Source organism: Cryptomeria japonica, chromosome 3, assembly GCF_030272615.1.
Source record: "Cryptomeria japonica chromosome 3, Sugi_1.0, whole genome shotgun sequence".
Lineage (NCBI taxonomy): Eukaryota > Viridiplantae > Streptophyta > Pinopsida > Cupressales > Cupressaceae > Cryptomeria > Cryptomeria japonica.
Window position 1 is genome coordinate 625,809,310 of NC_081407.1, and position 14,427 is coordinate 625,823,736.

General features: G+C 31.9%; 1 non-coding gene across 1 annotated transcript; it reads left to right on the forward strand.

Annotated features, from left to right (window-relative positions):
* The first annotated feature begins 241 nt into the window (after positions 1–241).
* Positions 242–323, forward strand: TRNAS-AGA (transfer RNA serine (anticodon AGA)). The gene has a single exon. It is a non-coding gene; the product is annotated as a tRNA-Ser (tRNA).
* Positions 324–14,427: the final 14,104 nt, after the last annotated feature.

Below are 14,427 nucleotides of genomic sequence, written 5' to 3' on the forward strand. Positions count from 1 at the left end.
CCAATCTAGGAAAAAGAAGAAAATCTTTTGAAATTAGAATATCGCTACAGAATGCCATTGGATCTACTCGTGTTTTATTTATGAAACAATCTTATTCATTGCACCCTGCCATCTCAGACGAAGAAATTTTTGTATTTATGCAGACAATAAAACAATTGTTAAATTCGTTGCGGACAAAATTTTAAATTGTTTCAATTAGAAAATAATAAATAAATAATAATTTTAAATAACATTCATTCAGGTGGACGTGCCGGAGTGGTTATCGGGCATGACTAGAAATCATGTGGGCTCTGCCCGCGCAGGTTCGAATCCTGCCGTCCACGATTAAAGAATTTTCACGTATTATTTGTAGAAATACAATTTCAAGAATTAAATAAGTGCAGTCAGTGATTTTGGAAAACCTTTTATACAAATAAATATTAAGTACTAACCAAACTATAAAAGAGATGATTCTAATTCAATTAAGCTATAGATAACTCTAATTCATTTATTCTTAAATAAAAGACATTCATTTTAATTTTTTAATTAAGGATAAACAAAGAGGTTGTCTATTTGAAAGAGTGTTAGGAAATGTAGAAGGTTAAATGAAATACATGTTGTTTTTGTGCTTGAGTCTATGTTTGGGAGGAGGGATAGTGCATCCCGATATTATCATATTTTATGTCTTTTCGCTTTGTTTTGATTGGGATGGGAATGGATGTAGTGTTATCTAGTCAAGTGCGATATTGTCATGAATGTTCATGATATTGTTTGTTTGCAATGCTAGCATCTTATATAGCCACAATGATGTCCTGTAAAGATATGGATGTGACCTCTTTAACTCTTACAACATCCTTTTGAATGATCTAAACTTGTGCTTGTACCAAAATGACCTATTTAAGAATAAGATGGTGCCTTAGGCATGTTTGCTAATTCAACAAGGGTGTTGAACTTGCTATAAGATTTGTGTAGAGTGAGCCCTTTGTGTGATATGAGAGTGTAGCTATAATAACAGAGGATCTAGCTATTGAGGTGTATATTTCAACATCTAGTTGTTGTTGTTTTTGCATCTTTTCTATTTTATATAATAATTATACTTTCATTTTCACTAATCCATTTTTATTAAGCTCTAATTTGACAGTTAGCAATCATTTGAGTACATGATAAGGTTTGTAAGTGAATTGAGATGAAATTTTTTTGTTTTAAAACTTTAGAGAAGTGAATGTTGTTAATCCCCAAGGATAGGATTATGATCATAGGAACATCCAAGGTGACAAAAAGGAATTAACTAAAACAAAGATAGGTGTTTAGGTGTGGATATAGTTGAATGTAATGCAAGTGGAAATTCAGGGACAATCAATGATCTGAATAGTTAAAAACATGCATAGTCATGCTTAATACATAAGGTAATATATAAGTGAATAATAAGAGGTGGAAATGCAAAGTAGGCACCTTTTTCTCTCTACATTTCCTCTCATTTTATTGTACATGTGAGCTACAACAAATCAATTACGTTAAATCAAAATATAGATTCTTTCCAAAAATTTGTTATACCTAATTTTAATAGGATAGAGAGGATTCGTTGAATGGTGTTATTTTAATATCTTCAATGAGAATGATCTCCAAATCTACATATACAATGTCAAAAAGTAACATACATAGGAAAAAGTATCCCAAGAAATATTTTTTGCATGCTTCTAAGCAATTCAATTTTACCTTGTTAAATCATAAGGAAGTCATGAAACCAAGAAGTAAAAGTTGAGCAACCAGAACTTATTTAATGTTATAAAATTTCCATAATCCATGAGCTACAAGTAGAATTATCTTATTGTATACCAAGTTAACCATCATGAAGGATACAACTCATAATTTATAATAATATTCTAGGTGGTGGAATCAATTTAACCATTCTATGGTGTAGGATCCATGAAGGTGTCACTCTAACCGTTATGTAGGGTAAGAACAGTGCCACGAAGTCACTTTTACCAAGCTATGTAGTGTAGGTCTCATGAAGATCCAATTTAACCATTACATAGTATATATAAAAATTTAAATTATTGTAGAATGCATTTCCACTTCAAATTGATTACAAGGAAAAAGGTAATCAATTTGAGGTAAGGAGAAGGAAAGAGTTTTGAGAATGATGAGAAGTAAGATGGACTAGTTAAAGTGGTATGTTGCCCTAAAATGTGATTTTGAATTAAAAAAATCTTGAAAAATTCGAAGATTGATAAGAAATTTAATCACCACAAGGTTTCTGCCAAATTAAGGATAAGTGTTGTGTAAGAGTTTTCTATCGAATACAACATATATTTATAAAGAAAACAATAAATATTCACAATTGTAAAAATGTTTCATCCCAAAAAGAGCATAAGCATTAGACAAGTAGAACCAGTGGGAATATAAGAACCATAAATTTAATTAGGTTTCTATAATAAAAGTGCATTAGAAAACTAGAAGTTTTTGTGAAGAAAAATTTAATTATGTTGCAAAAAAATTGTACATGGCATGGGAAAATTCTAGTCAACAAAAAAAAGGATGAGCATTAGGCAAGTAGAATAGGTGGGATATAAGAACCATAAATTTAATTAGGTTTTTGTAATAAAAGTGTACTAGGAAAGTAGAAGATTTTTTTGGATAAAAATTTCAATTATGATTGCAAAATAATTGTACATGGTATAGGAGAACTCTAGTCAACGAAAAAGAGCATAAGTATTAGACAAGTAGAATAGGTGGAAATGTAAGAACCATAAATTTAGTTAGGTTTTTGTGATAAAAGTGCATTAAAAAATTAGAAGTTTTTGTGAAGAAAATTTCAATTATGATTACAAAATAATTGCACATGACATAAGAAAATTATATTTGACAAAAATGAGACATCCAAAACTTGAAGAGAAGTCATTTTTAGGAGAAAATTTATCATAAATAATTTCATGAAAAAGAAAAGAAAAGGTTAGGGAAGAATGCATCAAAAGGAGTTTGAAAAATAAAGAGGAGAGAGAAAATGCTTTATAATACTCTTAATATAAGAAGAAAATGTGAAAAGTAAAAATCAATTATTCATTTTGAAAAAAAAATCAATTTTAAACAAGCAAAAGCTCTAATTCACCCCCCCATGATGCCTCATCAATGATATTACGCAAGGCCTATGGTGAATCATGTCTAGGAGCACCTAGTAGTTGGTTAAAGGGGAGATTGAGTACAAAAAGTTTGTATTTATAATAATATTTTGAATTTTTTAATATATTAATAATTTTGTGAAATTAAGAGGCAACATAGTTTCCTCATTCATATAGTTACTCTACATAGTGGTGTCAATCCAATTTCACACTAAGAATCTTCAGCCACATTTAATATTTTTTTCATAAATTAGCCCTATCAAGCATACTTGCATCTTGAAAAATTAGTTGTGTAATATTTATATTGCTTTTACATGTTTTTCAAAATTTGTTGATAATACTTATTTTCATGTTACTACTTTTTTGTGTAGTTCTTGGTGGAAGTTTGAGAATGACATATAAGGATATTTTGAAATTTTCATGTGCACCTAGATATGTATTGATAAGAAGTGAGTGATATTGATAAGATTTTAATTGAGATACATGTAGGAACTCCTACATATATGGTATTATGCTAATATACTTTCAATTTTTTTGTGGAGCAATAGAGCAATAGAATTCCAGTACATTTATCTTGTACTTGATGACAAGATAGATAACTATGAACTTGAATGGTTTATGGTGGATTTTTAGGTTCCAAAAGTGTGTTCAACAAGTATCTTATATAATGAGATAGATGATTGAGATGTTATAAGGGATTTTTATGCATATTTTATGGGTAGATAATGTACCTATATGTATGTTACTTTGGTATCCAACTCTAGGATATTTTGGGAGGATGTGCCTTATATACAAGTAAATAATAATACTAGCATGATAGCCTTTGTGAAATTGGATTTATAGGGGACGAATTTGAGTTGTGACATAATACACATCATCATGAGCATAAAGGAATAGAAGATGATGTTGTTGTGCGATATGTACATATTAGCACATCTAGATATCATCATATACCTATAATTATTCAGTATGAAAAGGGGTGCATTATAGGAAATACCTTATTCCAAGTATGAGCCTTTGAGCATATATCTAGGGTTAAATGAAATTCCTTGATAATATTAGTGGAACATAGAGAGACTTAGGAGTTAAGGGAGGCGACAATAGATGTATAGAAGAATAAATGGGTGTCTAATCCTTATCTTTTATTTTATGATTAATGATGAAATTTATTTTTGGAAGTATTTGGGGATTGATTTCATTAATTTTAATATCACAAGATTATTTTATTGAACATTTCCCTAATGTAGCCATTGATGGTCTCAAAAAATCATATTATAAGTGAAAATAAAATTAATCTAACTGTGGTAAAACAAAAAATTAAAACTAGGCTCTAATGTTGAATCAAGGGAAATACATTAATCCTATAAGGAAAGATGTCAAGAGCTATCCAATATATGCAAATTCAAGTAAAAAATGGCATAAGAACACATAACAAGAATGAAATAACTATAAAGTAACCACACAAGAGAGAAACACTAATATACCCTGGGAAAACCCTTTCTAAAAGAATTAGCCTCCAAAGCATCAAAACCAATGTATTTCTAGAAATAAAATACTTATAATACAATATTAATATTTGATTCTTCATGTGTGTACCAAAATTCTCAATTGAGGAAACCATGTAAGATATGACCTTCAGTAATAGTAAGCAACTATTTTGTAGTCCTCATGAGACTAATCCAAGAATCAATGGTAACTATGTGTCCCACTTTATCCCCTCAAGACCTTCTCAACAAGAAACTCAAGCCTTTAGGTACATACAATAAGATTCAATCACAATGAGTATGCACAAGTGATTGAACAAAGGATAATTTGGTATAACCTCTATCTCAAGCTTTTAATTTATAGGAAGAGAGCAACAAGTAGGAGAAAAATTAATGAGTTTTTTTTTTCCATAATTATTCAATGACATAAGAACCAATAAGAAATGACCCAAGTGCATCTCCAAAGTGGGCGCCCAAATGTGCCACTAGACCAATTGATATGTTCCTAGGCCACCTTAATTGCATGCTCCAAGCCTAACACCTAAACTTGTCTTGCTAAATATGACCCAAGAATCAAACAATTTGTATAATAGTCATGAGCTATTTTAAATAATATAGACTTATTTATAATCTAGATTAATAAAAATAATTTAATTAATCCCAAATTATTTAAAATATATAATTATTAATCCATACTACTATTTAACTTATGGGAATGTTAGTAGTCCTAGTCTTGATTGCAGAAAACAAATCTATCTAAACTACATACCAGAATATCTATTTGCATGGTGGTGTTATTTAGATTATTCTTATCAAGAATGCTTGTACCTAACAAAAAGAGAGTTGAAATATTTAAACTATTTTTTATACATTTACCAAAAAAAAATTGACAATTTTTATGTTCACGGCAGTCGAATTTATGAATTGTTATTCTCAAGTAGCATCCTGAATGATGTGTAGTGATGTGTCCTCGAGGAGATTAAGGAGTTGGAGAAATAAATTATACAATAAATAAAATAATTTTTTGAGTTTAATTCATAAGCAATAAAATTAATATATTTAATTTTTAATATAATTTATAAACTATTTTACAATAGAATTAAATAATTGTATTTAATTTATGTTATTCTAAAGATAAGATACTAAAGTGGTTTTTAGATTTTATTGAGATGGATAGTATAAATTAATTTGAAGTACTTTTTTTTTTTTTTTTATGAGTATGAGTAATAGGTTGAAGTCGATAAGGTGTACATACCCTATCCCCTTGTGGGATTTGAACTTGTGACCTCTCTCTTTCAAGAGCACAATTTCTCCACCACTAGGCCAACTCAAGCTATACTACTCTATTTTTAAACTTATGTCATTTGATTAAATGTTATTCTCTTAACAATATCATTACTTTCTTAATTTTATTATGTGAATAATTGTTAGCTATTCAATTCCTTAATTCTTCAAATTCCTCACTTTAAATATTAAAATAGAAGTTGTGTTTAAATGTTTTAATAGCCACATAATAATATTGAATGGGCCAAGGTCATTCCATAAGCTTTCCAAAGTTATTCATTAAATATATTTTGGAACAAGAATCAAAAAATTTGATATTAAGAAAAATATCAAATATTTTTTGCTATCATAAAAATAATATTTATGAAATACTTATAGGAGTTTTTTGTCTCTACCTTGCGTGTGGGAATAACATCACATAAAAAAAGGAAAAAATAACATCAAAAGGGGGTGTACAATTTATATATTTTTTCTTTTATTGCAAGTGGAAAAGAAATAAGTACACGCATATTTAGCTTTTGATATTGTAGCATGGATAAAACCTACAAATTGTCTTAATAAGGCTATAGTGTCACCAAAAACCCTCCATCGAACCCATATAACATGGCATTGCACAAAATAAAGATAAATACTTAAAGGTAGAAACCCATAAATGTTATGGTGCCAAATATGGCTCCGCAAAAAATTGCCCACTTCTCTTGAAAAGTAATGGAAAATGCAAGAATTAAATATTAGGAAAAATAGAAAATGCATCTACAAACTCACTATAACTTACTATATATTTGTTTTGTTTTTTGAACTCCATCAAAATGATAACTACAATCCAACATAGAGAAAATGGGATTATTGTATGCACTTGAATAAATATTATGATAAAAGATGGCATATGTGTAAACATCCAACTCCTAAAATTTATACAAAAAAATATTTATTTTGTTCTATTGTGCAATTTAGGATAAAGTGTGTGTCCTATAAATACACTGGATAGCCAACATAAAGGCCTTGGTAACCTCATGGAATCACCTAGAGCAAAGTAAGCCATTATATTCATACAAAATTGAACAATCCATTTTGGATAATGCACGACTATCTAAAATATTGGGCGAGTGAAATACAATTCAAATATTATATATAAATACCATACCTAATTGATACCTATACACATATGAGTGTAGATGTATATGTAGTACATTTGTGTGTCTATGTTAATGTATAGGTATATTATATACACTCATAGTGTTTACATAAGTATCAAGTTATATAATACATATATAAATAAGAGTTTTAACTAGTAAGAGTTTTAACTAGTCCTTCAACTAAATTTATGCATGGGAAATTGAATCATTTATCTTCTTACAAAGGAAAACATGGTAAGAGAATGATAGCATTGGATCTTATAACTATCTCATAACATGTCGAGCTAGTGTTGAATTATGTGATTGGTCATTATTTGTATTTATTTATTTATTTTTTTTCCTAACTTCGAATATTAAGGATACACAAGTTATAATTCGAAGACCCTACAAGACAAACATATAAAATTATTATCATGTTAGAACATCATTATTGAATTCCAAACAAAGAGCTAATTATGCTTGAATAGTATGATATAGAGTACAAAACTTATAATTTAATAATAAACTACCCAATACTTGGATTGATTCTATTACGATAATTAGAAAATGTTTGGCCAAGTTGTTTGCTCAATTTGTTACATAGTAACTAGTTGAATTTTTTTGCCCCATTTATGTCAAAGGATTGTACATTTTGGATGCATATTTTCTTATGTAAGCAATAGGCAGGAATGCATTTGTTAGTAACATCACATAGCTTAAATGTGCATGCATGATAACCACAATTAGCTTGACCCTTCATGATCGATCAAGTTTTTCCTATCAAGTAGCACAAGGAAGCTTTTGGCTTTGTGGTAGGCTAAATAGTCATCTCGATGATACTCTCTCTCCTTCAAGGTTGCAAAGGAAGATGTTCCAAAAAAGAATCCAATTGTAAAGGCAAAGTCATAATGTAATTTGTACTTTTTATGTAATTAATGTGATATATGGTTAAGGTACTATTAGAATGTTACTTATTGTTAAAATGAGAATTGGTATAGTTGATTAACTTCATTATGTACTTTTGTACTGCTAACATTATTAAATGTATATTCTACTATCAATTCAAAATAATGATGTTTGTAAGCTACAATGAGTTGAACTGATAGAATGAATATGTATAAATGAGGCCTTAATATGAGAATGAAAAAAATTATAGTGCTTAAGTTTGTGGACTAGCATTTTGTTTATTATCATTTTTTATTTTACTTGTTAATATACCTAGATGATGGTTAGATGTTACAGCTTGGTGTATGGTAGTGAGGCTATTATTCCTTTAGAGTTAGAGATTTCATCTTTGCATGTCTCACATCATAAAATTGTTGACAGCAATACATGCAAAGAAAAATGAATAAAATATCTTGAGACACTTGGTGAGAGGAGGCCTATCATACAAAACTAAAGAAAAAATCTAATAAGGAAATCTCTAAAGAAATTTTGAGATTGGTGATCTTGTTCTTCATGCCAACCTTAAAAGTCCATATGCAAAAGAATAGTTAAGAGATGGATTTTGACCTAGTTGGCTGGGACCTTTTGTTATCACTTAAGGTATGGAACTAGAGAATTTGGGTTGTGAACCATACATAAGACTAATGAAATATGCAATTTATATTATACATTTGTTCTTGATGTTTTATCACTTTAATGTCATTTAGTTTCTAGTGTATTTCAATATCAATGGGTCGTAGTGTCAAATGATTATAGATTTTAGGTGGTCACAAATTGCATATGTTTATAGTCTCAAAGGGTTTTAGTTTCCCAATGATTCATTTGGTTTTAACTTAAGTTGGTTTTACTTTTTCAATGGAATTTAATTTCAATGCCTTGTAGTGTTATAGTTAGAATGGTAGTTTCAACTAATTTATAGATTCTCTCATCTCTTTGTCACCCTCTCCTTGACCAAAACCTATATGTCGTCATTGTTATATATTTATCCTTGTGTTTTCCAATTAAGATATTATGTGAGCCGTCATGATTATGTCTTGCTAGTTATGCTTGCATGTTCACATCTTACTATTGGCTATTTGGAGGAATTCTTTATGCGTTGCATTGATGTTTGTCATTGATGTCAACACTAGCTTCTTTGGTTGTCTACCAGGTTCCGGTAGAGTGGTTGGATTGTGATGTTGATCTAGAAATTATCTCCGGTATTCTTTGGTTTGTTCCAATTAGTGGAATTGGTTTGGTTCGGTCATTCATGTTACTCATGTGTGTATCTCATTCAGTTGGTTCAGGATTTGGTGATCCGGAAGCTATCATTTGTTCTAGTAAGCCTTTTGGTTACCGATAAGGGTTTTACCGGTAGAGCTTTGTTGAAGATCTTTTGACATATTTGATAAGTGGTGTTGGTGTGGCTTCTAGAAGGTTCTCATGATGTTGATGGTTATCATGTTCGTATTCCAGTTGATTGGGTGTTGCATTCGGCTTATGGCGACCTACTTTAGGTTTGGTGTTATTCTGTTAGGTTATGGACGGGTTTATGTAACGTGTCAGTGAATGCTCCCGATATGTTATCGAATGGATTTATTCATTAGATGATGTTGTTTCAGCCTCAGGCCGACTTGGGTTATCATTGGTTTGCAGGTTTTATGTAATTGATTTATTGTATTATCTTGTAGGTGGCCGACCTAATTGTTTAGGTCTCAGGTTCATATATATATGATGTAAGATCTCTTTGTAGATCACAGGATGGTCATGGGTTAGGGGATTATTTGTGTGCGAATAAAGTTGTAATCATATGCAGAGTTTTTGGTCGATCATAGGTGATCGAATTTGGTTTGTATAAGAGGTTTAAGACCTCTGGTATTGATCTTAACCGGAACTGTACTCAGGCATATGATATGCTATTCTTGAAGTTCAATCTTATTTCCGGATTATAGTCTGGAGATCTTTTGTAGTCAGTGAGGCTCCTTTGTGATGAGCAGTGTGCTCTAAGCAGTGTGCCTTCCTGCATGTACAGGCCCCTTTATTGTAATCACATATGTATTGCAGAAGTATCATCTAACTGTGGGTAGGCTTCCCACCGTGGTTTTTGCCTTTATCGAGTTTTTCACGTACAAATCTTGGTGTTATGTGTTGTGGATGCATGGTATTTGGTTTATGGTTTATGTTTATGCTTAATTGATATATCTGCTATTTCGATGTTTGGTTTATGCATTCCGGTAAAAGGTTTTGTGTGCTTAAAGTTTCATAATCTGTTGACAAATGATTCACCCCCCCCCCCTTCTCAGTTGTCCACCGGTTATCCTAACAATTGGTATCAAAGCTTGGTCCTCTCTAGAGAAGCTTAACCGCTTGAGGAAGATCCTATAGCGAATAATCATTCAACTTCAATTGCTTATCGGAAGGACATTCCTAGGCTTGAAGGAACAAATTACAAAGTATGGAAGCTTCGGATGAAGACTCATCTGAGATGTCTTAGCAAGGAGATTTGGGAGATCACTTAGAAAGTCTATACTCCTTATGATCCGGAATCTGGCAATCCTCCTTTGGAAAACTTGGATAAGAACATTGAAAATGACTACAGAGCTAGAGAAGCCCTTTTGAGCACCCTTTATGATCAGCAAGTAATGGGATTAACAGAAAAATCATCTACAAAAGCTATATGGGATAAGTTGGAAAAACTGAATGAAGGTGACCCTACTATTAAAATTGCTAAACTTGATGGTTACCAGGTGAGATATGAGAACCTGCAAATGGAGAAAGATGAAAGAATTGCTTCTTTTATGGAAAGAGTCAATGAAATTGTCATGGGAATTCAATGATGTGGTGGATCTCTGAGCGAAGATGAGATTGTTTCTAAAGTATTGAGAGCTTTGCCACCGGCTTACAAGATGAAGGCTACTGCAATTAATGAACTAAGAACAATGTATAACACTTATGTCAATAGGGATATTCTGGTTGGAAAGTTATCTGCTTTTGAGCTTGAAGAATTTGGTCCTCAAGGAGCTACAAAGATAGAAACTGCTTTTCATGCATCTACATCATCAACCGGCAAAAGTGATTGGAAAGCATTATATGCGAAGGAACTGGAGGATATGAAGAAAGAAGATGAAGATCTTGAGCAACTTGAAGCCCTATTTTCTAGAAGAGTACCTAAAGGTCCAGCAGGAAGTAAGTACAAAGGAAAATCACCTTTCAAATGTTTTGCATGCAATAAGATAGGTCATTTTGCATCTAGATGTCTTGAGAGGAATTCAAGATTTGAAGAAAAGATAGAAGATCTTTTAGGCCTAACCATGAATATTAGAACAAGTATAAGTACAGGAGGAACAAAGACAAATCATGCTACTATGTTGATGAGGAAGGTGTGACTGATGATTCTGATGATGAACCGACAAAAGATTCAGCTAGTGGATCCGACAATGGAAAGGAATGGGTATTCTTAGCTTGGGTATTCTTAGCTATCAAGGAAGATGCTCTGAAACCTGTCATTCAAAATGAAGATAAGGCCCTTGCTGCTAAAGTTGAAGACAAGGATGAATGGGTGATAGACAGTGGATGTTCACATCATATGACTAGAGATAAAAGGAAGTTTCTATCTTTGTAAGAATTTGATGGAAGTCTGGTCAGATTTGGAGATGACAAAGCATGCATGATCAGAGGAAGAGGAACTATATCATTGGATGGTAAGAATAACACTGATAATATTTATTATGTAGAAGGTTTAAGGCATAAACTTTTGAGTGTAGGAAAATTGGTGGATAAGGGATTTCAATTACAGTTCAAGGATGGAAAATGCAAAATCATCAACAGATCCGGATTAGACGGTACTCAAACTAAAGGTAGCATATTTCATTTGAACTCCAGTGAGAAGACATGTTTGATTGCACATATTGATGAGTTGGCTATGGCATAAGAGGTTGTGTCATGTAAATTTTGATTGCATTGTAAAGATCAGTTCAACTAAGGTAGTTAGAGATATACCTAAGATTGTGAAGCCTTATAATCCAGTATGTAAGGAATGTCAAATGGGTAAGCAAGTCAGAACTTCTTTTAAGAGTATACAAGAAAAATCTAATGATATTCTTGATCTTATTCATACTGATTTGTGTGGTCCTGCTACAATAAGAAGCTTTCAGGGTGATAGATATTTCATGCTAATCATTGATGACTATTCTAGAATGATGTGGGTTACTTTTCTAAGGGAGAAATCTGAAGCCTTTGAAAAGTTCAAAATCTTTAAAACTATGGTTGAGACAGAGACAGGGTTGAAGATCAAATGCTTAAGATCCGACCAGGGTGATGAATTCACATCCGGTGAATTTAACAATTATTGTGAGAAAAATGGGATAAGGAGACAGTTGTCTGCACCCCAGACACCTCAGCAGAATGGTGTTGTGGAAAGAAAGAACGGAACAATCATGGATGCAGCTAGAACTATGATGATGGAAGCTAATTTGCCTCATATATATTGAAGAGAAACTGTGAGCATGGCAGTATACACATTCAACAGAGTTCATATCAAAGGAGACACTGGTAAGACACTTTATGAGTTATGGTTTGGTCATACACCTACAGTTAAGTATTTCAGAATCTTTGGTAGTAAAGGCTATATCAAAAGAGATTATTCCATTGGAAAGTTTGATCCTAGATGTGATGAAGGGATATTTTTTGGTTATTCAAATGAAAGCAAAGCATATAGATGTTATAACAAAAGATTGCAGAGAATTGTGGAGAGTGTTAATGTCAAGATGGATGAGCAGTATAGCGGTCAAATCAGAACTTATGAGAGAGAACCGGAAGTGGAAATGATCATAACTTAACTGGTAACACCTGTACCGAAACAGAATGTTGAACTAGTTACCCCAGCAGTATCAAAAAATTCAACAGTAACTGAAGATCAGAGCAGAGAAACAAAAAGTCAGAATACTCCTAGGTATATAAGGTTGAATCATTCAGAAGATCAGATCATTGGAGACAAAAGAAAAGGAGTGATGGCAGAAGAAGGTTGGCAGTTGAAGAGGTATGCTTAATTTCTCAAATTGAACTAGCATCAGTAGTTGAGGCATGTAAAGATTAATGTTGGATGATTGCTATGGAAGAGGAATTGGATCAGATAGAAAAGAACAACACATGGACTTTAATTCCTCGACCTAAAAATAAGAATGTTATTTGAACTAAATGGGTTTTTCGGAATAAATTGAATGAAGATGGACAAGTTGTGAAGAACAAGGCTAGATTGGTCTGTAAAGGATATTCTCAGAAGGAAGGAATTGATTATGATGAGACTTTTGCCCTGGTAGCTAGGATTGAAGCTGTGAGATTATTTTTTGCTTATGTTGCCCATAAGAAATACAAGGTTTATTAGATGGATGTTAAGTGTGCATTTCTAAATGGAGATCTTGAAGAGGAAGTTTACATTGAGCAGCTTGATGGATTTTCACTTTCAGATGACTTTGCAGATTGAGGAAAGCTTTATATGGATTGAAGCAAGCCCCTAGAGCTTGGTATGCTAGATTGGACAAATATATTTTGAAGCTTGGTTTCCCTAAAGGTAATGCTAACAAAAACTTGTATTATAAGATCACTGATGATGACATATTGTTTGTTGAGGTCTTTGTTGATGATATCATTTTTGGAGGTGAGGAAAAGTTATGTATGGAATTCTCTGATAATATGAAGTATGAATTTGAGATGTCTATGATTGGAAAAATGAGATTTTTCTTAGGTTTGCAGATTACTTAGACTGATAAAGGTATTTTCATCTGTCAAACTAAGTATGCTAGAGAGTTGTTGAAGAAATTTGGTATGGAAAATTCTAAACCGGTTGGTACTCCAATGGTTACAAGTGAGAAATTGACAAAGAAAGATATATCAGCTCTGGTAAATCCTACAAGGTATAAGTCTATGATTGGAGGTTTGTTATATTTGACTCAAACTAGATCGGATATAATGAATGCAGTTTGTATTGTATCAAGATATCAAAGTGATCCTAGAGAGAATCGTGAGAGTGCAGTGAAAAGGATTTTCAGATATTTACAAGGAAGTACTGAATATGGTTTATGGTATCCTAAAGATGATAATTTTACACTATGTGCATATATAGAATCAGATTGGGATGGACATGTAGATGACTAGAAAAGCACATCCGGTGGAGCTTTCTTTCTTGGAAAGAAAATTGTTTCATGGATCGGCAAGAAATAGTCATGTACTTCTTTATCTACTGTTGAAGCTGAGTATGTTGTTGTTGCTACTAACTGTACACAAATTCTATGGATGAAGCAAATGTTGAAGGATATAAGGGTAGATTGCAATAAACCAGTAGTTATTCACTGTGATAACTCTATTGCTATTGACATATCAAAGAATCTAGTATTTTATTCTAAGACTAAGCACATATCAATCAAGTATAACTTTTTGAAGGAGAAGGTGGAAGCAAATGAAGTCAGATTGGTTTATGTGAACACTAAAGAGCAAATTGCAAATATCTTCACTAAACCTTTGCCT